This window comes from Empidonax traillii, unplaced genomic scaffold (assembly GCF_003031625.1).
Source record: "Empidonax traillii isolate 1590-97213 ecotype Southwest subspecies unplaced genomic scaffold, ASM303162v1 scaffold218:size1087226, whole genome shotgun sequence".
NCBI classification, from domain to species: domain Eukaryota; kingdom Metazoa; phylum Chordata; class Aves; order Passeriformes; family Tyrannidae; genus Empidonax; species Empidonax traillii.
The window spans coordinates 675183-702383 of NW_020955411.1; the positions used below are offsets into that span (position 1 = coordinate 675183).

The window sequence follows — 27201 nt, forward strand, 5'->3', positions numbered from 1 at the left end:
CACCTGGGCCCCTTTTCTCTGCCATGGGAGCTTGGCGGGGAAATCACTACCTACAGAGTAAATCCTGCTGCCTGCACAGCCCTGCCAGGCCTGCCCTGCTTCTCTCGCAGAATGGCTGCCAGCCCAGGTCACAGCAGGTCAATGCTGTGTGCCACGGAGGGGGCCAGGGGAATGTGGCTGGACCTCCAGGGCTTCCTGCAGCCCAGATATTTTTGAAGTAACTTCACCAAGCCATGCCAGTTTGAGCTGCCCCAGTACCTGCCTGGACTGGGAAGGGGAAAGAGCAGCTGGTACAACCTGCCTTGAGCATGTACCAGCCCTGGGGGGAGAAGAGGAAGTTTCCAGGGACGTGGGTAGCAGGGCCTCTCCCTGGCAGGCTGCGAAGCTCGGCCATGCACACCGCTCGCCTCCTCAAACACATTGTGGGGCTTAAAATAGAAGTGCTGGCTGCAGCCCAGCTCTGCAGGGGCTGTGAGAGGAGAAATGCTCCTGCCACTCCATCTCCCTCATGCAGTGTTCCTGGGGCTGGGGACAGGCAGTGAGGTAGAGGTGGGCACACCAGTGTCACCAACAGAGGGGCTTTCTCCACATTCCCAGTGAGATGTGGGAAGAAATGCTGGTGACAGTGCTGGTGTGTGGGCAGGAGTGTGCTTTCTGTGCTTCCCCTGTGCCTTCCCACCCTCTGCTTGGCTCCATCACTCTTGGCTCTGACACCTGTTTTCCTCCGACACCAAAGCTCAGCTGCCTGCACTTCCTTAATGGGAAGAGACGAGTCGGATGGGAGGGCTGGGCAGTGGCCAGGCCTGGCCAGGCCAGGGAGGAGGCCAAGGCACAGCATTCCGGCTCTGGCCGCACATACCAGGAGAGCAGCTGGTGGGTTGGTGCCAGTTCATTCCTGAGCAGCTGAGGGGCCCGGCAGAGGGGGCAGTGGGTGCAGGGTGCTCTACTGATGGCCCCCCTGCTGGCCCCACGGGGTCAGTGCTGACCAGTGGTGGGGTGGGAGCTCAGCAAGTGTCACGAGCCATGTCCTTAGTCCAGCACAGCAGCATGGAGTGACATGGGCCATCAGAGAGGTGACTCCATCCCAGCAATGATGCTGGCACCTGCAGCACCCCACTGCCCCCGCCAAGGTGGCTGTCCACCACAGCCTCCCCTCTCTCCTTCCCCTTGCTGGCAGTTGGCCCCACTACAACCCTCTGACGAATCCCGCTTATAGTTCTATGGCAGAAGCCAATTCCTCCCCGCCTCCTGCTAATCTGCCCGTGCATGCAGCCTCTACCTGCTAAGCCAGCGGAAGCTGTGCTCAGCCAGCCCCAGCCAGCACCAGGGCTCTGAAACCCACTCCAGCTGCAAAGCCTGGGGGGTAGCAAAGCTTCTGCACCCTGGTTCTGCTGCTGTTCTGGGAAACCCTGAGCCTGCTGGGCACCAGGCAGCGAGGAGATTGCAGGCAGCATCATCTGGCACCAGAAGAGCTGAGCCATCGAGGTAAGGGCAGGGTGCAGGCAGGGAGGTGAGCAGAGCATGCACTGTCCCTACTGTGCCTCGTTTCCCTCGGTACCAGGAAAGGGTGTCTGGCTCCAACCCCCTCCACTGAGCCAAGGTCTTGTCCTGCATTTTGGCTGCTCGGCAGTTCTGCTGCAAGGTCACTCTGCAGCTGGGGGCCTGTGCTGAGCTCTGTAGCCATCTCACACTGCCTCCAGTCTGAGACTGGAGCTTTCCAGTCCCATAGCTGCAAGTAGGGTTCGGAGCCTGGCACCAGTGCAGGGGGGAGCGAAAAGGGGAGAAGCAGTGGAGGGACTGGCTGCCAGCACCTGCCCTCCTTGCCTGGGCAAACTGGCAGCACGGCGATGCCCCCCTCCCGGGGCAGGCACCCCTGCCTGCTCCAGCCGGAGGGAAAGCAATGGGAAAAGCCGTAGCACCGGCCATCCCTGTGCCGGGGCTGCGGCGGCGTGGCGAGCGCTGCAGCATCCCTCTCGCTGGTGCGGACGCTGCAGCTGCGGGCAGCGGGGCAGAGCGGGGTGCGAGGGGTGACAACAGCGGGCTGCAGCGCAGGCGGCCCCGAAGCTGAGGGCTGTCCCAGCCCGCCCGCGAGGTGCCCTTGGCGCGTCGGGCAGCGCTAGGACCCGGCGTGCCGCGGCCGGCGCCGCTGGCACCGGGCGCTGCGGGACGGGACCGTGCCGTGCCGGCGGCGGCGCCGCGGGAAGGAGCCGGCAGCGCCCGGGAAAACATGTAAGCGACGCGGCGGAGCCCCGGCTGCCACGGGAACGGGTGGGTGCTGGGGCGGTCCGGGGCCGCCGGCAGCGGCGGCGGCAGCGCTCGGGGAAGCCCTGGCAGCCGTCCCGCGGCTGTGCGGGGCAGCCGGGGATGAGGGGGTGGCAGGCTGTCCCACTGGCTCTCCGACCCCGACAAGCTCGGCCCCGCTCCTGCCGGTGATGGGTGCTGCTGCTTTCCCTTCCCCTCTCTCTGCGGGACCCCCGCGGGGTTGGGCAGGGGGCCCGTCCCGAGAGTACAGTGCCACGGGGCTGTAAAGGCCTCCCTGCCGCCACCCCCCAGCACAGGAGGGTGGTGTTTGGTTACCCTGCCCGTACAGATGTCACTCCAGGGCTGACATGGCCTCTGCTTACGGCCCCGTCGCCTTCCTGTGTCAGTCCCAGCCTTCCGTGATCGCTGGCTTCCTCCCTGCCCCGATAGTCACGTATGTTCCTGTATAGCCTCGGGGGTGCCTGCAACCACAGGGAACACTGCCAGCGAGCCTTCCACGTTCCTGGAGGCCCTGGGGCTGTGCCACCGTTTGCCTCCCTGCCAGAGCTTCTTCTGCAGCCCCATTCGTCTCTCAGAGGCCTTTTGTCCCAATAACTGGGCACTCTCCCATGACCCTTTCTATTTGTAGGCTGACCGCTGGGAGCTTGCCCTCCGCCCTTGCACCTATCCCCATGCAGCTCCTTTCTCCCCAGGCACCATTCCCGGCTGCCCTCAGCGTGATTTGGCCCAGTGCAGAGGTCCTGGCTGCCCTCAGAGTCCGAGGCACGGCCTCAGGCTTATTTGGAGGACCCTGACCTCGTGTGCAGGGGAGAGAGAGATGAAGGTGCAGGCAGAGTAGGGTTTGTGGCATGGCCCTTGACTCCACATCCATGGTGCCTCTCCAGGTCAGAGCAGTTCTCTGCTGTCCCACTAAAGGTCTTAATGCAAGAGGTAAGAAAACAGGCTCCCCATTGCTGCTTGATGTCCTTATCCCTTCACTGCCCTGGTACTGTCTTGGAGAGGAAGTATGTGCTTTAAGGGCCACAATGGATGGGGAAATGCAGGGAGCAGGGGAAGCTGGCTTCCTCCCTGGGTGGTAGGAGATAGTGAAACTCATCCGTCATGGTCCTCAGGCTTGTGCAGGAAGATGATGGAGGATGCAGTGGAGGAGCACAGCCACGTGCTGCTGCTGGCCTGCTAGCGCTGCACCAGCTATCTCATGTACAGACATACAAGAAGCCCCCCACTCCCTGCCAGGAGTGGCTGGAGCATCCCTGAAGGCAAGCTGAAGTATGGCACTGGGAGTAGCAGGACGGGAGATGCAGGCAGCAGTGGCAGAGCAGCCTGTCCTGCTTCAGAGAGGGCAGCCCTGCTCTGAGCTACCATCAGCAACGAACCACTCCAGGGCTCTCTGGGAAGCTAGGCTTTTGTGGAGCTCTTTTTCTTCTTGAGATGCCTGGCTTTTTGCAGGGAGCCCAGCACCATCACGACTGCAGATATAAAGCAGGGCCAGCAGCAGTACTGCTGGGCACTGCACAGCAGCTCAGCCCCGCTGTGAAGCTTCCCAGCTCTTCAATCCCGGGACACAGCACTAGCAAAAACCAGGTGAGACTTTTTCACCTGCTTGCAGACTCTGGAGATGGTAGTTTCTGTGGGGAGAGGGGAGAAGACAGGGAGTAGGTGATGTCTGAAGCTTCTCCTCAGAGGGGGGTCTTTTTGGGAAGCCAGCCACTGTAGTCAGGGCTGACTTTTGTCTTCCGGCTTGCCAGAAAGAAGATTTACTGGGTCTGGGCAGCAGTGTTAGAAGAGCAGGCTGTTTCCCCGGAGACTGAGTCCCTATCAGCTGAGTATGGAGTCAGCCTGAGGCCATGAGCCCCTGGGAAGGTAGTGACAGGAACCCCTCTTGTCCCTGAAGCACTTGGCCAGTGGTACAAAGATGCTCCTGGATGCCTTATAGCCCAGAACCAAGGGAAGAAGCTGGCAAGCTGCCTTTTGAGAAGTAAGCTATGCTGAGGAGGTGCACCTCATGCCTTTCTGTGTCCCATCCCATCCATGTGAGATTCAGGGTTCTCAGAGGATCAGCCAGGACCCCTTTCTCTGTGGCCCACAGCTGAGCAGCAAGCACAGCCCTACAGGACAGGTATTGTGTTCAGAGTGACTGTCACTGTGTTGTATCTTCATGTGATCCACCCTGACCCTGAAATCTGCTTCTTAACATTCTCTCTGCCCTTCTGCACAGTGTGTTACCTACAAGCAAACTGCCCTGCTCCTTCAAACAGCCTTCAAACAAACAGCCTTCAAACAAACAGCTTGAGCTTCTTCCCTGACTTACCTGAAACTTCCCTGCTTACCCTCAGATTTCCTGGCTCCCACTCATCCCCACTCCCGCCATGGGTTAGCACAGCACACACAACAAGCCCACACTTTGGGTTGCCTTGTCCCACTTTGCTCACTTGGCTCCCACTGCCAGTGATGCCCCCGTGCCCCTGCTGCAGCTCACTGCCTCCTCATCCTCACAGCGAACCCAGCCATCAGGCCTGTGCCTGTCCTTCCCTAGCACCCAGCCCGAGGGGTGGCGTGGGATGCCTACCCACTCGGAATGCGGGACCCTCTCCCGGCAGCAATCAGCTCCCCACAGCTGGGAGAACACCACTGCGGCACATACACACATCTCCCCCCCCGCCCCTTTTCCGCTTTCCCACACTCCCTCCCGCATTCCGCGGAGCCGCTTAAGCCCGCGGGCCGGCTAATTCCTTCCCCGTGGGCTCCCCGTGCTGGCCGGTCACGGGAGGCGAGGGGGCCCACGGCTGCCCCGGGCCGCCGCCAGGGGGCAGCACGGGCACGGTGGGTGCGGGGGTCCCCGCAGAGCCCTCGGGGGTCGGGCGGCTCCGCAGCGAGCATGGGAAGGGGCCAGGAGCCGGAACCTGTCCCATTAGGGGACAGCCGAACTCCGACGGCTTCTCCCAGCAGCGTGAACACGGGGCACTGCAGGCACCCAGCAGTGTTTCCCAGCCTCATGCCTGAGGGGTGCAGGACCCCCCGGGGTTCCTTCCTCCCTGGTCCGTGTTAGAGCATCCTCTGCCCACGGGTGGACACTCAGCTTTGCAGAGGGGCTGAGGAAGGGAGGGAGGGCGGTCCCAGTGGTACTTGGATGATCCGCAACAGATGGACCGCTGGTCATGGGTTCGGCCCGCCCTCCTTTTGATGTCCAATGGTTGTGTTCTGCCGGGTGGCCTGGGGGCCGCGTCTCGGCTTGGGAACCCATGGAAGCATGACTGGCAAGGAGAGGAAATGATCAACGGCTGGTACTGTTGGAAGCTGTGGGAAAGGGCTCTCCTGGAGACCTCCCTGGGGGATGTTTGGGAGCATTCAGCCACAGCTCTGCCGCTGATTCGCCCAAGGGGGAAAGCATGACAGGATGGGCTTAGTCTCCAGACAGGATTTAGTCAGCCCTGCCAGACGTTTGCACAGAGCGGAATTCCTCCACGCCAGCCAGCAACTGTCAGGTCAGGGCCAGACACGGTGCTGGCATGGCTGTAAGAGTTCCTGGGCCTGTGTTTGGAGCCCTTGTCTCTGCAGGTGGCCATGTGCCATAGTCTCCGTGGTGCCAGTGGCCACAGAGCCTGCCCAGGGAGGAGGCTGGATGGGAGAGCAGGCAGGTGCCTTGGCCCTGCGCTGCCACGCAGGATGGGCAGCCACCAGCTGCAGCAGCACTCCCTGAGAGCCAGAGCGTGGCCCTGCCTGCTGTCACCAAGGTGCCTTGAGAAGGCTGATGGGGACCCATGGCTTCAGGCTATCCTTTGAGGCTGGGATTCACCCATCCTTCAGAAAGTCATCTTCTGCCTTTTAGATGAGATCCAGGGAGCTGCTGGGCACCGTGCTGCACTGGAGTGGGGATAGGCTTTGCAGGGAGGGAGAATAGGACCACATAGAGGCTGCTATCCCTTTTCCTCTTGCCAGGTTCCCTCATTCCCAGCAGCCCACAGCTCCCCTGTGGTGTTTTACAAATGTGGTTAAGTGCCAGCCAGCTCCTTCCTTAATGGCTGTGCCCCTTCGTGGGAGACTGGTGCTGCCAGCTAAGGAGCAGGATGTGCCCCCGGCACTGCTTCAATGGGCCAGATGACCTTGACTATAGTGTGGGTCCCTCTGCCCACGCCAGTTCCACCCTCTGCCAAGGAGACCTGGTGTGACTCCATGACAGAGTGACACTGGTGCTTGGAGTGGCCCGTCCCCCAGGACTACCATTTCTCAATGCCACAGAGTGTTCCTGCCTGTCTCCTCTGGTACGGCTGGAAGCCTAGCCTGTGTGTCTTGAGTTTACCCAGGCCTCAGCTCGGGCCCTGGCAAGTGGAAACTGTGTGCTGTGGGGCAACATTTTACCTTTGGCTGGTGGCTGCACAGCTGTCACTCAACTAGCCACAGAGCAGCTCCGCAGCTAATTGGTGTCATTAGGCAGTATTTACTGCTTTAATGCTTGTAGGAGTAAGCAAGTGCGTAGCTGGGGTTCAGGAGAGGGCAGCAGCAGTACAGGGAGGGAGGCAGACAGAGAGATGGGGATGAAGGAGGGAGGGATTGCTCTGGGAAGGATTGCACTCGGGAGGTGGTTGGGGTGGGAGACCTCAGGAGTGGCTTGGGCAGGGTGGCTTGTGTCCCCCTAGCCTGCCAGCTGGGAGATGCCCCATGTCCCAAAGATGCAGCTGCTCCACTGGGCACAAGGATCATCACACCTCACCCCCCCCACACACACCTGCAGCAGCCTGGGAGGGGGCTGGCTTTTAACTGGACCCCACCGTCCATGCCAGGCCCCAGGAGCCCTCTGGGCACCCCGGCCCCTTGCTGAGCTGTGCCGAATTAGGGGACAATGGGTTTTGTTTCTGCCTGCCCAGCTGGAAAACACCCGTGGCCCTGCCACGGCCACCAGGCTGGAGGCGCGTTGAATGGAGGCCCTTCCTTATCATGTCTCCAGGCTGTTTGCTCACCAGAGCTGTGAGTGCTTAAGGAGTAGCACTGTCACCCATTGCATCTTGGTGCCACCCTGGGGGGGATGCTCAGCATGGGGAGGTGGTGGGGCTGATTGGCAGCAGGTGCCTCCCTCTCCCCTGCCTCTCCTTACAGGTTTTCACCTGGGGCTGCTCCTCTCCTGGCAGCGAGCTCCTGCTTCCCTCAGCCCACTGGTGAAGAAATCATAGGCAGTTGCCTGACTTTATCTTGGCAGGTCGGGTTGCGCGAGGAAGCAGAGGGATGACCGGGTGCTGAAGGTCTGCGTGGCTCCCTGCAAGCGGTGAGGTGCCAGCTGGATATCTGTGCCACAGGCAGAGCTCAGGAGGGTATTGCGGCCCACTCCTTCCCCACCTCGACCCAGCCAGGCTCAGGCCATCAGGTGAGCATCACCTCTGCCCTGCCACCTCGTCCTGAAACGCAGGGCAGGGCACCGAAATCCTGGGGGATTACTATCAGGAGTCTTACAAGCAGCAACCAGAGAACACTCACTCCCAAAAAGGGTCTGCCAGCAGCTCTTCAGCCAGGACCCTGCTCAAGGGTCAGCCAGGGCCAGCAAAGGAACAGCCAAACTAAAACGGTCCCTGAGCTATGCGCTGATCTTGGCAACCGGCTGAGATGCTTTTTTTGACTATCAGAGAATCCAGGGTCACTGTAGTCTCATTATAACTGGATTCACAGGAGCCTGTAGTGGTTTTTTTTCCACCATTGGCTAATAGGTTAATAACCTGCTGGCACAGCATCTTCTGTGTTTCCCTCCGTGTGACTGATTAAAATGCCCCCTTCTCCCCCTTTCCCAATATGGCTGTGCTCCGCTGCCTTGTCACACGTGCAGAGAATAGGACACAGTTGCTAATCTGCTTGCCACTCCACTCCCGCCTGCCTGCCTGCTCTGCCTTTTAAACACACTGGCTCTCTGTTTCTCTGCTCCCTGGTGCCGAGGCTCTCTGAGCTGAGTTGTCCATGCCTTCCTCTGAAATGGTGTGGGCAGCACCCCATGCAGGGAAACTCTGTGGGTCATGCATGCAAAGGGAAGGGCGTTTTGCAATGCAAAGGGGAACTGGATAGCATGTAGCTCCTGACCTCAGCGCAGCTGCAGGTGGATGGCCTCACCATGCCTCAGTTTCCCTTGCCTCAGGCACAGGCACATTAGAGGGAAAAGGAAATCTCACTGCAGAGGAGGGATGGTGGGTTAATTAATGTATGGTTGCAAAGTGCTTGCAAATCTCCAAGGAAAATGGTCGACGTGGGTGCCAAGTGTAAAGGATTCTGGAAACACTAAGTGCCTGCAAATGCTGGCTAGCTCCTCAGGACCTAAAACTCAAATATTGCCCAAGAGGCACCAAAAATATTCCTTCAGCTCATGTGATGCATTATCCACTGCCTGGAATAAATCTCCCTTTTTGCTCTTGCTTTCCAAACCAGCTGTTTGTTTGTTTTCCCCTTTTGGATTTCATAGCTTTAGTTAAAGCAGGCAATTGCTCCAAGGGCGGGGGGTGGTGGTGTAAAAAAAGCAGCTTTTGTGAAAGGTTTGGCAGCAAGTGTCTTTGAAGGGAGAGCACTTCAGCATTTTGCCTGTTTGTTCTGCCTGTTTCAAACTAGCTGTGGGTTCCAGGTGACAGCGACGTAGTGCCTGCAGCGCACGTTTGAGATTTCAGAAGAAAACTCAAAGGGCTGGGCAGCTTGAGCCCCATCAACACATCCTGGGAAGCATGTCTGTGGGACTCCCAGCCTTATGTAAGGGAGAGGCTTTGCTGGCCGCTGTCCTCCTGGAAAGCAGGGCTTTGCCTTCTCCCTTTACTCTGGGGAGCACAGCAATCTGCCAACAGCAGCATCGTGTTTTGGCACCATGCTGCTGTTTTGGAGATGGAGAGGGTGAGAATGCAGCGAGTCCCTGGACCCCACTCAAGGCTGCCTTTTTCTCCTTGCCCAAATTACACAGGGGAGAAACACCTAACTGTGTGCTGTACAGTGGTGGGCCCAGCACCAGTGCTGGGCAAAGCACAGCTGTTTCCAGTTTTGGAGCAGAAACCGTTTTTGTAGCTGCTTGCTTCTTCTCTAGGAGGTTTGTTTTTGTACACACGGAGGTGAAGATGATAACATGAGAGTCACTTGGGAGCAGAAGGCTTTGCAAAGGCAACACACTTCATCAAGATGAAGCAAGGCAGCTTGGCCCAGCATCAAGGGCTTGTGTTTGCTGGGCAATAAATGAGTCGTCACTGGCTGTGCAATTTGTTATCTTCCCTTGCAGAGGAGGTGTCACCCCCCTGCGACTGCATGCTGCCATTGGCACTACGCAGCCCAAGGACCTGCACTGCTCTTGAGAGCAGGCATGCTCCCTGGGGGGCTGAAGTGCCTCTCCTGAGAAGAGAACCTTGAGAGAGATGTGTACTGTCCTGCACCTGCCAGGGTTGGATTTTAAAGGACACTCGTGCTCTTCCAACCTTAGCCTTCCTCACCCCGCAGTGTCTTGCTCACTCCTGGTCTCCTGCTTGCCTGAAAGAAGACATCATTAAACCCCCGTCCTGCAGGCCGACGGTGGGGGGGGTACGCAGGTCTGTGCGGCCCATGCTGTATTTAAGAGCTGGAAGCTGCCTTTCTCCACTGCCTCCCCTCGGGTCCATCTGCTGGCCTCCTGTCTGCCTGCGGTCACTGGTGGCTGAGACTCTGTTCAATGCTAATGGATTTGAAATCCCCTGTCTCCAGTGAGAGACGTCTTTATTGAGGGATGTTGATTCCAGTGCTTGGGGGAGCGGCTGTGCAGACAGGACCAGAGCTGTGAATTAGAGAACATTTAAGCCTGTACTTTGGTGATGGTAAGTGCTATGCACCCTGCTGTTGAAAGCCTGGGGTGAGGCAGTGGCTACACCCACACCCACCCTGTCCTGAAGCGGAGACTTCCTGGAATATCCACTCAAAGGTAAATTTTGTGGTGTTTCTCCTCATGATGACATGATCTGAGGCTATAAGGATGCTGAGAGCCTTGTCCTGGCTTCTGAAAGCACAGTGGCACTTTGGCTGGGCACCGCCAGTCTGGACCCTGTGCTCAAGTTCCTGGGGGAATTTGTTCTCACAGCTTTTAGCCTGTCCTAAAGTTGGAGCTTAGAAAAATAAAATTATAGAGATGCTCAAATTTTAGCTCATGCTGCTAAGCAGCAAGTGTGGACATGCCGAGGAGAAACATGGGGCCCAAGGTGCCATGGCATCTGTGTCCAAGGGATTGCCAAGGAGGCTCGAGGGCTTCTGTGGGTGACAGTGTGGTACATCTCAAAGCTAGAGAGGAGGTGGTGTGAGACATGCTGAAGCAGGCAACCTTGCTTTTCTATTTGGTTTTTGCAGAAGAGATAGGAGGTAGGAGAGAAGAGACAAGGTGAGGCGAGTGGACAGAGGAGACGTTTTGTCTCTGTTGTGGCTTAACTAGAAGACCTTTCAGATCAGAATGGCTTTGGGAAAATGGGATGAGGAAAGGCAGGCCCAGGACTTGGATTCATCATTGCCTGGGGGACACAGAAGGAGCTTTAATTGGAGATGAGAGCTTTTAAATTTAATTTTATCTGATATGAATCTTACATTTAAGAAAAGAGCCTCCTGTCTTACTATATGACAACATTTCTGGTGCTCACTTCATGTTTTTAGTGTACCCTGCTGACTTCAGAAGCCCACGACGAATATCTAGCAGAAGCACAGAGGGAGAGATCCAGCTGCAGAGTCTGTTACCAAGCAGATCAGTGAAGAGGTCTCTTCCTGAGGGTGACAGTCTGCAGTGTCATAGTTGCAGCTCAGAAAGCACTGGTAGCTGTCTCAGCCCTGTTCCCATTGCCGTTTTTTGGGGGGGCGTTAAGGACTTTTTGCTTACGAGGCAATGTTTTGTAGGTCTGTCTTAAAATACAAGCTTGGTGCTTGGATTCTGCAGGGAGACGTGTGTTAGAGATCATCGCACTGAAAGATCGTGAGGATGGGAATATGCCAGAGCTTTCGGGGGTGTTTTAACTTCTGGTTTTAATTTCTAAACCAAACTGATCTCCATCTGCAGAGAATTTTCCAAGATTGTTCAGTAATGGAACAAGCGTTTTCATGGTCAAAGCTGCTACAGGGACTTCCTGGTGCTGCTGCCTGGGGCCGCACAGCAGAGGTGAATGGAGAGAGCCAGGAGGGCCCTGTGTTCCCGGTGGAGGAACCTTTAAACACCCGGCTTTATAAAAAAACATTTCTGCCGCTGTTTAACTGCACAGATATGAGGTGGAATTCAGGTGCACTCCGTGTACTTTCCTTTGCTGGGGGACAAAGTACCCTGAGGACTTCCACAAGTCTGCACTTCAGTTAAAGGACAGGCTTTTATCACAGCGGAGTAGATACCTATTCCAGACAGATAGGAGCCTGGAGACGGCAGCCTGAAAGAACACAGAGTTTGTGCCTGCCCTTTGGGTGCTGCATACACATGGTATCTATATCCTCTGAATATAGGCTAATTGCTAAGTATCAGAGGGCTCTACACACTGCCTGCCGCCCTGGTAGCACCACCCTGAATACCCAGTACAAAAGGCTGTCTTTAACTCTACTCATGGAATCATAGGATGGTTTGGGTTGGAAGGGACCTTAAAGATCATCTAGTTCCAATCCCCCTGCCATGGGCAAGGATGTCAGCCACTAGATCACTAATTCAAGACAGTTTTACATATATACATATGTATATATACACATGAACACATTTATGTTTTTATATATATGTGTGTGAGTATATGTGTTTGTATATATACACACATCTATATATACATATATATATATATATATATATATATATAAATGTCTGTATATTACACGCTTAAGTGGTGATTGCCAGCAGAGAGGGTTTTTCTCTGGATTAGAACGCAGCATGGGGGACAAGTGAAGGACCTTGCGAACAGGGCCAGTTCACACTCCAGTCAGAGCCATGATTTAATGCATAGCTCCTTTTAGAGCTATAGTAGATACTAACGCAAATCCGGCGCTGGGTGCAGCTCCGGAGTTAGAGCGGGGGTTTCGGTAGCCGCCGAGCCGTGGGCCGGTGGGATTTCCCGCCAGCTGCGGGGCGTGGAGACGTGGTAGGCGCGGAAAGGGGGGGAGCCAGGGGCGGGCAAGGCCGGGAGAGGGGACGGCAGCAGAGCGCGGGGCGGCGCGGAGAGCGCGGCGCAGGTGGGTTCGGGCTGAGGCGCGCACGGCTGCCCGTGCCGGGGTCGCGGCTGCTCTTACCCCTTCTCTCCCGGGGGCGAGGGGGGACGGGGAGGGGGCGGGAGGCGGAAAATCCACCGCCTCTCCCACGCGGGGACCGCGTGGCACTGAAGGCGGCAAAAGAGCGGAGGAGGAGTTTACAGAGCGGGAGGGAGGCGGCGGTTTCCCATCCGCACCGGGGACAGAAGGCGCCGGAGCCGGCAGGGAGCGGTGGGCGCCCGCGTTCCAGGTATTGGCTCACAGTCGCCGATCTTTTGGCCATCGCGGCTCCCTCCGAGGCTCCTCGCGGATTTTCAAAGCTGCCGAGTGCGTGGGTTCCTCTCCGGGAGCCCTCGGAGGGAGCGGGCGGGCGTTCCAAGCTCAGGACCCGGCGCCAGAGCGTGGGGAGAGGCGGCGTGCAAGTCGCTGCTCGGAGTGGGGGCGTGCGGGTGCGATACCTAGATGCAGCTTTTTGGGACGGAGGGTGTTTCTTCTTCGCTGCCTTGAACGGCAACTCCAAATCCCCTTTCATAGTGACTGCCGCGGGGAGAGCATGTGGTTTCGGGGATGCGAAGTGGAACGTTCGGCGTGCGGCTCTGGGGATGCGAAGAGCAGTGATGCTTGGATTCCTGGGATGCAGGGTTCCAAGGATTTCCAAGGGTTGTGTGCGGCGGTCCTCCGGCTGCAGAGATGCACCATCCGTGCCGAGCTCTCGCCCATGTGCACGGCAGTGTCTGCCAGCATGCCGCAGTCGGCGGGTATTGCGAGGCCCCGCTGGCAGCTGCGTGGGCAGGGTACCATGTGCTGCTGTGCGAGAAGCGGGGCAGAGCCCCCTTGTCTGGCAGAAAAACTGCTGGCCCAGAGTTGCTCCAGGTCCTGCTCAAGAAAATGCTCCCGGTTAGCTCTGGGATGCTGTGGAAGATTTCAATGAGTGAGTTTCTTTCCGTTTCTGAGCAAACCATCAACGTTGATGGAGAGCCTGGTCCAGGCAGGGGTGCCACGAGCTCCTGTAGAGCCCTTTTGTGTTATTCTCCCCACGCCGTAGTTAAATCTGAGCCTCACACCCGCAATAGGTGCTAATACTGGCAAACCAACACCGTCCCTGCCTGTACTCACTGCACTCCCGTCTGCCTCTTGGGAATGGGCTGTGGAACTGCGGGCTGTGTGGGAAGGCAACAGCGGCCAAGCCCTAGAGCTGTGGGATCGCAGACAAGTAAGACTGTATCCTTGATCCCCAAGGCTAGGGGCTCCAGGAGGAATTTGTGCAGCTGTTGGCCACAGCTGGATGTGCTTCCCGGCTGCTCCAAAGCAGGAAGCAGCCAACCGGCCCCTCAGTTGCCTGTTGTGAGCAGACACAATTGAGGGACTTCTGTGAATGCCGACACCGGAAATCCCACTCCCCTTCTGCACCTCATCCCAGCTTGGTGGCATTGTTTCCCTTTGCCAGCCCCGGCTGGACAACCTCAGGCTCCTTCAAGCCTGCCTTCACTACAGAGCTGTCTCAGGATGTGGCTATGCAGGGATGCTTTTCTCTCGGTTACACTGGATGTCTGAGTGCAGCTCACGGGCTATTGATAGTGTCGGTCCAGTGCCAACACCACACGTGTGCCCTCCAAAGCACTCCTGCTCCAGCCATTGCCTTTTGCTGGAAAAGACAGGTAGGCTTGCTCTTGGCTCACCGAAAAGGTCTCCACAGAGCAAAGGCACTTTCTATTGAGCACTGAGGGCTGTAGCATTGGCCTCAGAAGATGGTTTGCTGCGTGACTGTTCCTTCTGCAGCTAGTGCAGACAAGAGGTGGGAGCCTACACTGTGCCAGGTACCTGGGGTGAAAAGGCTGAAGAAATTCACTTCAGCTTGAATCAGCAAATGTAGTGCCAGCACACAGGGCAGTATGGCACTTCCATCCTACAGTTCCTTTTCTCCATTCCTCAGCAAGCTGTGTAATTAACTACTGGCATCAATTCTCCAGCATGGCATCCCTGCTCTCATTATCTTGGGCTGGGAGGTATTACTGAGCCTCTTCCTCTTTGAAGATGAGCCATGGGCTTTGTTCTTGCCCTGGCATGACCAGTCTCACTCCTTGTTGTGGTCTGGGGGTAAGCCAGGGTGCGGAGGACAAGGCACCCGTTCACCCACTCACCCACCTTCCTCCCTCTGCCCAGCTCAATCCCCAGCTCCCCTTGCAGAGACAGGGCTTGGGGACCAGCTCACTGGGACAGAGGAAGCCCAGGACCACCTGCGTGCCCTGTTCAGATGAGAACAGGTAAGCCAGCAAACAGCTTCTGGTGCTTTCTCTGGAACACATGCAGATCTTGGTTGGTTTTGTTCAATGTAACATCCAGGCCTCTGGCAAGTGTTAAGGAAACTGCCAGCCCCCGGTCTCATCAGCAGAGTGCTATTTGCCTGTGGTCCTTGCCAGCTCCTTACTGACCCCATGGTGTAAACCTCGCTTACTTCCCTGCACCTTCCTGCGCCTCCCCAGCACCAAACTACGTCCTGAGGCACCTGCCAGCCCAGCACTGCACTGTTGGGGCTGCAGGACTGACAGCTCTTGGAGTCACATCTCCCTGCTGACTCGTACTCAGCTGCCATCACGAAGCACTATGCAGAGTGAGCGACACGCATTTGCAGATGGGCAGGAATCAGATTTTTACCAGCCACACAGCTATTAGGATTTGACTAAGCAGTTTGATACACACTAATTGTTTCCTAGGTTAACAGTATGCAAGACGTGGGATGGGGAAAGAAGTGTGCAGAGTAGGGGCAGGCCCTGGGTGGGTTTGGTTACATCAGGATGTGTGGTCCGGAGGGACTGCAGTGCCCCAGCTGAGGCTACAGCACTGTACTGCACCCCATCTCCCACTCCAGATTCTGGAGATCCCCTGGTTGGGGAGGCTGTAGATGGGCTCTGGGGTCCCCATGTGGGAGCAGAGCCGTGATGCTGCATGAGGAACATTTTCAAAGGTTGTTGCTCCCGTGAGACAAGGGAAGCTGTTGTGTAGGAATAACACTAATAGCCCTTTATAACTTTGTTGGTGATGGTGGTGGTGTGAAGAACATCACTGTTTTGACCTTTTGGTCCTGCTCTGGCTTGGAGCAGGCTTTTCCGGGTCTCACTGATCCCCAAGAAAGGAGAGGCTCAGATCTCTGGGTATGTGTAGCTGTCATGCACTGACAGTGACACAAATTGTTGAGCCTGGCATTCTGGGAGCAGTGCTCAAGGTTCTCTTTCAGTATCTTGGCTGAGATGTGGGTGAGTATGGTGAGGCTTCATCTCCAGGAGACTGGCTTTCCTTGAGGCCAAAAGGGAGCAGAGACCTTTTGCCTGCCTGTTGGCTCATGCAGAAGTCAACAGGAAATCAGGCAGATTTCTGCAGAGCCTTCTTGCCTACTTCCCACCACACGACTGCCAGTGAGTTTTGCTTTAGTTCAGTTCATTTAGGACTTGTCTAATAGGAAGGCACCTCACTGTGAAATTTCCAGCTGGAAATTCATGGAGTGAGCAGACCGGGAAGCTGCAGAGGGAGGAGGAAGACAGGGGCCGGAGGTGATGTGGCTGGGTGGAGTGGAGCAGTAGGACCAGAGGGACACGCAGTCAGCCTGTGAGTAGCCCACTCCAGCCACATACTGAGGCTCAGCCACGGCAGCAGGGCTGTGTCATCAGCTTTGCTGTGATGAGGGTGAGCCATCAACCTGAATGTGTAATTGCACCCTCAGACCGACACTGAAATGGCACCAGTCTCAAGCAAGGCTCCTGGGGAGAGGGGCCTGCCTGGGCCACCCTGCTTGGCTTCTCCTGCTGCTGCCCAAGCTGTGGCTCCGAACATCGTCCTCACTCCTGCTTGGTTCACATGCCTAGCACAGCCACCCTCTGATATCATGCAGGGACAGGGAGCCATTTTACACCTGCAGCTCAAGACAGTGAGGGCTTTGGAGTTTTGCTACAGGTTTGCTCATGGTCTTGGGAAACCCTCATGAGAGGAGCTTCCTAGTCTAGGCTTGGGGATAACCCCTAGAGAACAGTTCAGGGAGGTGGGAGGGACTGGTGGCACATCTTGCTTCTCAGTCCTGGCCAGGGCTCAGGGTTAAAGGAGATGCCAGCCTTATCAGCCTTGCCTGCTCTGCCTGCGGTAGGCCTTGTCTTTGCATAGCCTCAGGACCAAATTGGGGGCAATTCCATTTTTTATCCTCCATCAGTGCTGTACCCTCAGCTCCGTGATAGTATTTGCTCTGGACTGGATCTCTGCCCCCACAGGGAGCCTGCTGCTGCAGGATGCACACAGAGCATATGGTGCTTTCAGCCCATCATGGTTTGTGAGTGTTGGGCTGTGGCTCAGGATGGCAGGGTTGGGTGGGTCTCCATGGTGTCCGAAGAGAGTGGGAGCGGGAGCGTTATCCATTAACTGCAGGAGGAGGCAGACCAAAGGCAACACAATGAAGCTATTATGAAGTGATCCACCCTACCCTTCAGCTTCTCCTTCCCCTCTTCACACCCACTACTTGTGGCAGCACAAGGCTGGTGTGTCTACGTGGTGAACCACATCAGGACATTGATCTGCCAGCGTGTTCCTGGAGGCAGCGGGTGTGGGGTGCCCAGGTGATGCAAGGCAGAATGTATGCCTTGCGGTGTGTGTGTGTGTGTGTGTGTGTGTGGTGAGAGAGCTGCTGAAAAGCACCACAGTCCCTCTCCCTGGCTTCTGCAGCTGGGCTTCCACCAACAGTGGAGCCTTCGACCTGAGACAAAACCCAGCAGCAGTGAATAGCCTGACCATCGATACACAAACACAGGTTGTCTGCTACCAGCTGTCCCTCCCTTTCTTCCTTGTGGCTGCGAGGGGGATGCAATGTGTCAGCAGGGCTCAGCCTCTGGGCTCCCTATTGCCCAGCATCACTGTGGGAGTGCATCAGCATCCCAGTGTGGTAAGACACACAGGTAAGCCCTGACAGGGCATCTTGCTGGATGGCCAGCCCACCTCAGCAGGGGTACAGTAACCTTGGGTCTCCCAGCAGGGCATGCCCTCATCTCCTCTGCTCCCTACATTACCCTGGGGCAGGCTGGGAGGCTGGCAAAGCCTGCAAGCCAGTGGCAGTGGCTGCAAAGCGCTACTTCCACATGAGCAGAGCACTTGGTGGCTCTCATTCAGAGTTCTCTGTGCTTCCGCGAGGCATCCCTGGGGATGCTCACAGTCCCAGGCGGGCTAGGATATCGTGGCTGGGGCACACTGGGTAGTGGCTGGTTGCACAGATGAAGCAGCACAGGCTGGGATTTGGAGGGGATGTGACTTGCTCTTTCCTGACTTGTGGTTGAGCTCATAATTGTTGGTTGTGTGGGAGACTCTGTTTTGACGGGATTTGGGCAGACATAGCAGTGAGCTCCCCACCTCCTGTTTGCTCTCTCTGCCTGATCCTACTTGCATAAAGATTTTCCTGTTTGCCGCAGTTTAGCCAAGGCCAATGCCAAGGGTGGGAGGTTTGGGTTCTGACTTATTCGCTCCAAAGGAAGTGTCCGCCTTAAGTCTTGCTTTGACTCCACATGTGAGACTTCAGTCCTGCCAGGCTGTTTGGGAAAGCTGAGTTATTAAGGCAGGAGGGAAGAGGGTGCCAGAGATGGTGCTTACGCCCTGGGTGTTTACTCTAAGTTCTTTGCTTGATCTATGCCACTGACGGCATGCTGCCTCCTTGGCTTTCCATTCCTTGGAACACAGACTGTGTGCTGCCCACACAGCTCTTCTGTGTCTGCCATAGAGCAGGGATATGGCAAACCCAGCTCTCATCTCCCCCTCAGCCCAATTTAAAATCAGCTGGGAAATGTACAGGTATGTGTGGCTCCTCGAGTTCCTCCAGCTCCTGGGACTTGTAGGGATGGCTTTACCCCAATGTTAGGAGATGGCTGTAGCTTCAGAAGTGACTGGAATTGGACATGTGCCCAGACAAGCCATCCATCCCTTCTGCCTCCATTTGTTTCTGGCGATTGTGGGGTGCCCCCTGGCTGTGGTAAAGAGGGTTTTTGAGGTGCAAAGGGGTGACAGATGCTCCTGTCTCCTGGAGCAGAGCCATTGTATCCATTGTGAAATAGCTGCATTTAGCAGCTGAAGTCTGTTTGGAGTTTGCAAGATGCTGTGGCTGTCCAGGCAGTGAGAACGATCTTGGCAGGACAGGCGGCTGGCAGAGAGACCACATCGGAAGGTGATGGGTCCCAAAACCTGCTTCTGTGCTTGCCATCCCCCTTTCTCAGTAGGGCTGGGGACATTTCATGCCAAAAGCAGTGGTCAGCCGGGGCCCCTGTTCTAAGCTGGCCTGCAGGCGAAAGGCCACTTTGGTTTCCGGAGGCCCAAAATAGCCCATGTATTTCTGTCCTGGCCACCGGGCACAGCTGACATGCAGAGGATGGAGCCAACCTCGACTTGCCGCAGGCTGGTGGTGGTTGGTCCCAGTGTGCCTGTCCCGGCTTCTGCCTGCGGAGGGCTGAGGCTCAGCTGGGAGGAATTGACCCTCCAAACTGTGGGAGCTGGGGAGGTGGTGACACCAGAGGAAGATTGTGTTGTTCTGGCTCTGTTTTCACTCTTCTGTCCTCCACTAAATTGGAAGCAGCTGTGCAGCCTGGACCAGCCTCTGAAAAACAGTTTGGGGGGGGGGGGGCAAAATGACCTCTGCCCTTGAGCCAGCCCCCAAGCAGGGCTGGCAGCCTGCTGCAGACCTTCTGCTGGATCATCTGGATGCAGGGGCAAGGCTCGCTCCATCTGGCCCTGGGGATGCTCTCCCACACCCCCTCGGGGATCAGCAGTTCAGCAGCTCCCAAATAGGAAGGAGCTGGGGCTGGAAGGACAGCCTCTCTCCTGCAAGGTGAAGATGCTATGAGGTGCAGGAGGTGGCCGGGTGGCAGCAGGCATGGGGATGCTGCAGGCAAGTTCTCTTACTGCTGGTTGGCAGCCAGCTTTTCCTGCCCCTCCAGAAAGTGTCACTATTTGGGGACAAGTGAGTGGGTCCTGGGCTCAGACTCTCCTGAGGAAAAGAGTGGCATTTGGAGTGGGAGAGTGGTTGAGCTGAGGCCTCCAAGCCTCCTCTGTCAAGGGCTCTGTGCATGGAGGATCTCCATGCATAGTTTGGGGAAGACTTTACAGGGACTTTTGAACTTGCCAATGATTTCGTAGCCCCTCCTGTCTTGCCTCTCACTGCAGGACTGTTTTGAGGGCCTCCTGGCTGGAATGTAAGCTGTCCCCATCCTTCTCCTTCAGACCCTCAACTGTAGGTTTCTTCATGCTCAGCTCCCTTATGTCATTCCTGGCCTGACTCCTTCCTGGGTCTGCTGGCTCTGAGGTCAGTCCTGGGGCCAAGAACACAAAACAGTGAAAGAGGAATCGTCTTCTCTCTACATCCCAGTACCCTGGTGGCCACCAGTAGAAGGTGTCCTCCTGCAGTCCTGCTCTCCCCCTCCAGTACTGCTCCCCAAGCAGTGACATCGGGGTAGCCATGTGTTGCTGATAGATAAAGCCCTCTCCTTCCAAGCCCAGGAGAAGACAGGGTAGGGAGAAATATGTATTTCTCCTCTTTCATTCCTTGGCCGTGGGACTCTATCTGCTGGGTTTTTCTCACATGTGTTCACTGAGTCCTTATCTTCAGACTTGTCTGGCTACGAGCTGTTTTGCTCTCATCCTGTTTTGTTGTGTGCTTTCTCTTTAGGTGTCTCACCTTTCCTCTCAGCTGCAGACGTGTGGGGGTAATAGGAACAGCCCACCTCTCTGATGTGCTTTAGCTGCTGCCCAAGGTGCGGCCAACTGAGATACCATCTGTAAAGACATAGGCAGGGATTCCTCTTGAGCAAGCCTGACTGGGGGAAAAGTACTAAAGCAAAAGAGGTGCGTCAGACAGCCATGCCCCTGGGGGTCTTACCTGAATGGCTGCCCCAGCCCATCAGAGAGCAGCCCTCTTCCCACCTGACTAGGTGAAAATAAGGAGTGTCACCTGCCTGTTGGAGAGGCAGGCAGGAGCCAGAAATATGCCTTGTGTTGTGCATGATTGGGATTGCTTTTGCCTTCTGTGCATGACTGTCCTGGCCAGTGGTGTGCCTGTGCCACCACTGCATCAAGCCCCTGGTTCCTCCATGCAAGGACTCGCTTCCAACTTGGGGCTGCCTCTGGCTGCTCCTTGTGCTCCCATCTGATTTTTACATTAAAGCTGTCCAGTTGTTCTCCACAGGGGTCCTGTAAGGTTTTCTCCATTTGGAAGCGGAAACATAGCTTCCTGCCATTGTCCTTCCCACTGCAGCCCCCAGCTCAATCCCAGGGGAGCACCCCTTCCCGCAGCACCCCCCTCCCTGTGGCCCCTGGCCAGCACTGGCCATTGGACCCCTGGGGGGCTTGGAGCAGTCCTGCGGATGTGGGCTGTGAGAGTCTGCCAGAGGATGCCAGGAGAACATGAAGGTCTGGGGTGAGGCAACCCTGTGCTCTCCCCAACTCTTCCCACGGAAAGCCATGGCCAGGGGTTGAGAGCTTGGTGTGAGCTTCTGTGCATGCCCGTAGTGGATCACCTTCTGCCCCTCCCTGTCTCCCTGCAGCTCCTGGAGGTGCTGAAAGCTGTCTGGAAGCATCATCCAGGTCCTGGAGGTGGTTTGTGCCTGGGTTTGGAGGTTTTGCGGTGGCACTGGCCTGAGCAATTCCCTCCCTCTGCCCTTGGGAGAAAGAGTCTTCATTTTTCTAAATTTACAACAAACTGAGTCTGAATCTAGCCTCCCCAGAAGCAGGTTAGGGCTGTGGCTTGGAGGGGACAGTCTTTTTCCCTGGGAAGAGTGGCCTGAGTGGGTGCCATCAAGGAAAACAGCTTCTCAGAAGAGCCCCTGTGAATCCTGTCTCTGCAAACAGTCTCCTGAGATCAACTTATCTCTCCTCCTCTGACGCCTGCTCAGAAATGATGTCCCTCCCTTAGCTCCTGCCCCCCCTGCTTCCCGCCCCAGGCACTGTATCTCCTCCTGCACCTCCAAACCACCAGCCTTGGAACAGGCAGCTTGCAGGGCTTTTCCTGCCTCTCCAAAGGATGCATCATCCCTTTAGTTCCATGGCCTGAAGTGACCAGGAGCAAGGGGCTGGGACCACCCTGTCCTTCTGGTAAGCTTCTTGCTGTTACATTACGATGTCCCCCTGCAGGGACACTGGGCAGGAGAACCCATCTGTGTGGGTGTGGGTGCCTGGAGGGGATTTCTCTGCCCAGGTGCGAAGTTGTGCCTGGGCTTGGGCACTCGCCATGTGATGAGGAGAGAGGTGTGTGGGTTCGCTGTGGGCCTGCCATCGCTAAGGACCCCTCAGTGGTGTTTGGACAGTGATATTGCCAGGGCTGGAAACCAACTCAGCAGCTCCAGTGGGGATGTGGATACCGAGGGCTTCATGGAGCTCAGCAGTGGTTGGAAGAGTCCCAGCTGCGTCACCTGCGGTAGTTTTAGGGCTGGCTCTGCCCCGCCACTTCCCTTTCCCTGATGGGATGCCCTTTGGGACAGTACTGGAGTCCTAGCAGGCCCTAGGGAATTTGCTGCGTGGCCAGATCGCTTTACCTGCTGGGGGCAAGGGCCCCCAGGGAGCCTCTCAAGCTCCTTGAACTCTCCAGATAAGGGACTTTGCAGCCGGCTGGTGTGTGCAGTTCAAAACACACTGCAGGGCTGAATGCTCAACCCTGCCAGCCGGCAGCCGAGATAACAGCGGGTGCTGGGAGTGGGGTCAGTATCCGCAGCTTCTGCTCTGTGAGGTGTTTGCGTGGTGGCTGCTAGTGCTGCAAGCCTGAAGGCAGAGGGGATCTAGAGCCGCCTCTCCTTTTGCCCGTGGAGGAGTGAAGAGAACCAGGTGAAGCAGGTCAGAAACGTTGTCCAGGGACCCTCACTCTGTGGGGCGAGGGTGCTGCATAGGGCGCCTTGCAGGAGGTTTGTTTTTTGTTGGTCAAGCCCTGGCAATGCAGAGGAGCTTGTCTGCAGACAGCAAGGCAAGGGAGAAGGCAGAAATACGCCCTTGCTGCTCACCTGCTATGCCCCCTCCTCAGGACGCAGGCATGGGGCAGTGCTGGGGGAGCAGATGGCACCGCAAGGCTGTTTCCTGAGAGGCAGAAAGGAGAAGAAGTGCTATCAGCTCACTGATGGAAACTGCTCACAAAGTATTCCAAGAGTAGGAAACCTGCTGCAGGCCATTGGAGGGATGGGGGATTATAGGAAGAGACTCCATAGCAGAAAAGCCAGTTGGAGCTTTTGCCTCTCTGTTCGCTCCACAAAAGCCTGAGCAGTTTCTTCCACCTTCTTTTGAGGGGCTTCTCAGACCATCTGCAGAGGAAAAGTTAGAAAGCAAAGGGAAACGGCAACAAGTGGCTCGGGCCAAGCAATGTTCCCCTGAAGGAAAGGGAGGGTGAAGCAGCTGTCTGTCACGTGTGGCCTCTGGTCATTCACAACTGCCCCAGCCCCCAGGGACTGGGAGGGGGGAAAGACGTGACTTTTGTTTCTAAGAAGGGCTAGAGGGAACTTCAGGGAAAATCTGAGTGCTGGATCTGCTGTGTGTCCTCAGTGCCTGTGCAGGGCAGGGTCCGTGGGCAGGGGAAGTTCCTGCCAAAGGGCCCCCAAGATTGGAGCAGCGCTTCATAGGGACTCTGGGCTCATAGTGCCCATGCTGCTTCCCAAAAAGAATGCCAGTCAGCTTTCAGCCCAGTTTTTAAGGGAACTTGCTGGTCAAGAGAGGAGGTCCTTACATGGCCCCGTAATTAGTATGAAAACAGGAAGGACGCTGTAGGAGTCAGCAGTCAATTTTTGCTGTGAAAAGAGATCTCTGCATTGGTCCCGTGTTTTTTCAACATGCTCATGACCTGAAAAAGGGAATGAGCAATGAGATGTCAGGGCTTTGCTGAGGTGATTGGATTACTCAGGTTCACGGGGACAAGTGCCAGCTAGGAAAGAGTACTGACAACAATTACAACACCAGGCAGTAGGCAGATGAAATTCGTTAAAGATAAATATCAAGTGATAGACAAGGGAGGGAGTGAAAAGGCCCCAAATCCACAAACAAGATTATGCTGTGAGCTGGCCACTCGCAGCAAGGCCTGGAGCTATTTCAGATGGCTTGATGTGCATAAAAACACAAATGGAATCATCTTTGTGAGTGACAAAGCAGAAACAAAGCAGGAAAGCCTTGTGCCACTCTTCAAAGTGGGGTGTCACCACTGCACAGTCCCTGTGTGCCCCAGCACCAGCATCTCTGGAAGAGCTGAGGGGAGCTGGTGAAGGTTTGGAGGAAAGCAACAAGGAGGGCTGAAGGCGTGGAGCCATGCCTGAATGACTAAGTGAGCTAGAATTTCTATTTGGAAAATGTGCTGTTGGGTGGATACAATCCAGGTCTGTAAAGCCGCCACTCCAATGTTCATCCACCCTTTGATGTCGAGGGCGAGGGAGCCCTGGCTGAGGCCCTGCGTCCAAGGGGAGCTGCTGCCCCCTCTCAGAAGCTCCCAAGTTAAAGGGGGAAGTCGTATTTCACAGAAGCGAAACTTGCCATGGGCTACAATGCTTGTGAACAGTGTGTCCTTTCCCTCGGACGCTGGGGAACAGCTGGGGAGTTAGTCTAGGAGTGTGCCACTTCTGCCTTTTCCCGGCATCTGCTTTTTCCTCTGATGGAGACCAGCCAGATCAGCCTCTGTTTTTACCCAAGGTACCTGCCTGCCCTTATTGTGGGAGGGTTTGGGTTTGTCTCAGCACTGCAGTAATGGTGCACAACTCATACTTCTTGTGAAATACAAGCATGTGCCTCACAACTGGTGGCTGAAGGTGGAGGAGGGCAGGGCGCTGCCCAGGGGGCTGGTTCCCAGGACCCCTGGTACAAGGTAGGAGGATCCGTGAGCAGCGTGGTCAGAGTTCAGGCACGCACTTGAAATATCATGAAATGGGCGGTCTTGGAGTGTTTCCCATCCTCATGGGAGCAGCGTCATGGCCAGCAGAGCTTCATGTGACTTACATCCCTGTGCTGGGTTGTTCTGTGTCCGCAGGTAAACCTTGAGGGGCCTCCAGATCAACCTTCCTGCCAGGAGGACTCGGATGTGCCCAGCGGACAGGCGGATGTAGGGGATGGGGTGTAGGCTGGTGAGGCAACTGGCCCTGTCCCATCTTGGATGTACTTGAAGGAAGTACTGACCTTATGCCTGCAAAGTGATCCCCCTACAAGTGGTGTCAGGAGGACACGAGGTGTTTTACCATTGAGTCTGCTGGCAACCCCTTGGTTAGAGACAGCAAGGACACTGCTACACTTGGTGTTGTGTAAAGGGCTTTTCTTTAAGGAGCTGGTGTTTCTGGATATAAACCCATAGCGTGCCTACGTGGCACTGTGGAATTGCTCTGGAGTGGGAAGCCAAGCATGCACTATGCTTGCCCTCAGCGAAGGCAGCAGGAGCATGGGAAAAGGCGATGCGTGGAAAGGGAGGGATGCGGAAGTGTCTGGAGCCGGCTGACAAATGTCTCCCTGCAGGTGTGGCTGTCCTGCAGTGCGGGTTTTTCCGCGGAGGTTAAGCAGTTTTGGTGGCAGCTAGTGCTGCTGTCAGCTGCCAGGGCTTGGCTGGCAATGGGACTGCGCGTGGCCCAATACCGCAGCTGTCATTTAGCATCTGTCACAGCCTTTGTGTGGCATGAATCGGCAGTTAAAATTGTGCCATCTCTTGTTTGTACCTGCTCAGAGGTGCTAGCCTGCGATTTGTTAAACCCACTCCTTCTGATCTTGCTCCTTCCGCTTACACATCACTTTTGTGGGGATAAGACAGACTGCTCTGTGCCCAGGATCAAAAGGGATGTCCTTATGCCAAGGCCCCACATCACTCCTCCTTTTCCCTGTCCCTTAGGATGTGCAGCCACCAAGCTGGTGGCTCAGCTAAACTCCGTCAGGCTCCTCTGGGAGGTGGTTAGAGCTGTGCTGCGCCAGCTGGAGGGCTGGCATCTATTCCCACGTCCCATAGGGTAGGGCTGCTCTCCCCCCCGTGGGAGCAGGGCTGCCTGCCACCTGTTGCTGGTGTTGGTTCATGTGACCTTTTCTGTTTTAGGGTTGTTTGTAACAGCCAGCGGCTGTAAGTGTTTCCTGCTGTAATGACTGCTGACCCGTGCACCCTTTGGCAGGCACTGTCTCTTTGTGGAAAAAATTAGGAGGCACTTAGCGAAGTGAGATAGAAAACAAACATCGCAGGCAGGAGACTGCGGCTGGGCAGTGCCTGCCAAGGACGCTGGGCTCCTGATGGGGGGATGTGGGCACTCTCCAGGCGGAAGCAGGAGGCGGTGGGAAAGCAGCATGCCAGAATACCCTGCCCCAGCACCCCCCGGAGTCCTACTCCCGATCCCCCCCACACCTCCTCAATGCCCCCAGCTCCTGCCATCTCCTGCATGGCACTCTTCCCTTCCTCCCTTCCCTGGACGTCTGGGCAGTGTGTAGTACCACACACTTGGGCTGTGTGCCAGCTGTGGTACCTGATACCTCTTCTCCTCTTCCATGGATGCCACTAGACCCCCAGGGCTCCAGCCCGCGTGACTTGAGCCAGGGCCTGACACTCACTTCTAAGAGCAGGGGGTGTGGAAGCAGGGGAAGCACTGCCTTCAAATACTCTGAACACGGGGCTTGCCCTGGCTCTGTCCTCTCTCCCCAGGTATGTCTGTGGGGTCAGTCTCTGCCCCTGTTTCCTGGGGCACCGATGTGACCGGGTGGGGGCTGGAAGAGGGGCCAGGGGCTTGTACAGGGAAGGGGCAGCATGTTGAGGGCTTGCTAGGGACCAGCTGGGGGAGCTGGGGTTCTCCTGCCTCTTTTGGGTTGAGATGTTTGCCTGGAGATAAGCAGTGACCCTGGTGGGGTTTCTGTGTGCGACGTGGTGACAGTTGTGCTTGCAGATTCCCCTGCTAATCCCGGGCTGGGGCTTGGGGTGTCTCTTCCCCAGAGGCACTGGCAGGCTGCCGCGAAGGGATTTTGGGATGTTTTCTCTGGAAGCCCGGATGGCTTGCAAGGGCAAGGCAGGAACTGTCATGCTCTCAAGCTGTCTGCGTGGGAAGGGAGGGGAGCGGTGCTGCAGATGGCTCCGACATCAACAGGGTGGTTGGCACCTCTCGGGTTGGCAGGGCTCTCAATCCTGTGCAGGCACACTGTCGTCCTGCTCTGGCTTTCCCAAGCAGCCAAGGGGCTTCCCAACTGCCTCTCCACATCCTGCCGGCTATGTTTTGGCTCCGGCATAACTCAGGCTCCGCAGCCTGCGGGACCCCGCCGCGGGAGGAGGCGATCTGTATGCAGAACCACCCGGGAACCTGTGCCAGGGGACGGGCTGCGCTGCCTTCAGTGCGGGCAGGGGCTGGCACGAACTACAGATCCCAGCATGCCGCTGGCTGCCTGCCTCCTCCTCCGCCCCACCTGGCAGGGCGCAGGCAGGGATGCTGCGGGCGGCGGCAGAGCGGGCATCCGGCGGGCATGTCCCGGGAGGGCCGGGGACGCAGCACCTGCAGCCCCACTGCAGGTGAAGCCCTGGGAGAAGTGCTGGAGCACCCCATGCGGCGCCGCCCGGACTGGAAAAGGACAAGGCAGGCCTGCGGCTTCTCCAGGGCGCTTAATCCCGCTTTGCCCTGGGAACCGGGGGGGAACTGGGGAGGGAAGGACCCTTCTCCAGGCTCTGGAGACTGCATCTCTGGGGTTGTCTGCCGGGAGAGTGATGTCTGAGCAGTGCAGGGGCTCGGCAGGTGGTGATGGGAAAAAGGAGCGGTGGGTGCCCGGGAGGGGACAGCAGTGCCAGGAACGCCCTGGGCTTTT

At 56.7% G+C, this 27201-nt stretch overlaps 1 protein-coding gene across 11 annotated transcripts in view; it reads left to right on the forward strand.

Annotated features, from left to right (window-relative positions):
- Nucleotides 1-1378: 1378 nt before the first annotated feature.
- SLC29A1 (solute carrier family 29 member 1 (Augustine blood group)) overlaps nt 1379-27201 on the forward strand; it is a 33922-nt gene continuing 8099 nt past the window's right edge. Inside the window, exons 1-2 of one of the 11 annotated variants that reach the window (XM_027887656.1) lie at nt 1379-1485; nt 7457-7621. The gene's annotated coding sequence lies outside the window, so the exon portion shown is untranslated. Of the gene's footprint in view, nt 1486-2211; nt 2230-3622; nt 3847-7456; nt 7622-9826; nt 10160-12364; nt 12412-21374; nt 21529-22238; nt 22264-25939; nt 26060-26823; nt 26976-27201 lie in introns of those variants that run through there. The other 10 variants (XM_027887659.1, XM_027887655.1, XM_027887663.1 and 7 more) reach the window with 10 other exon arrangements.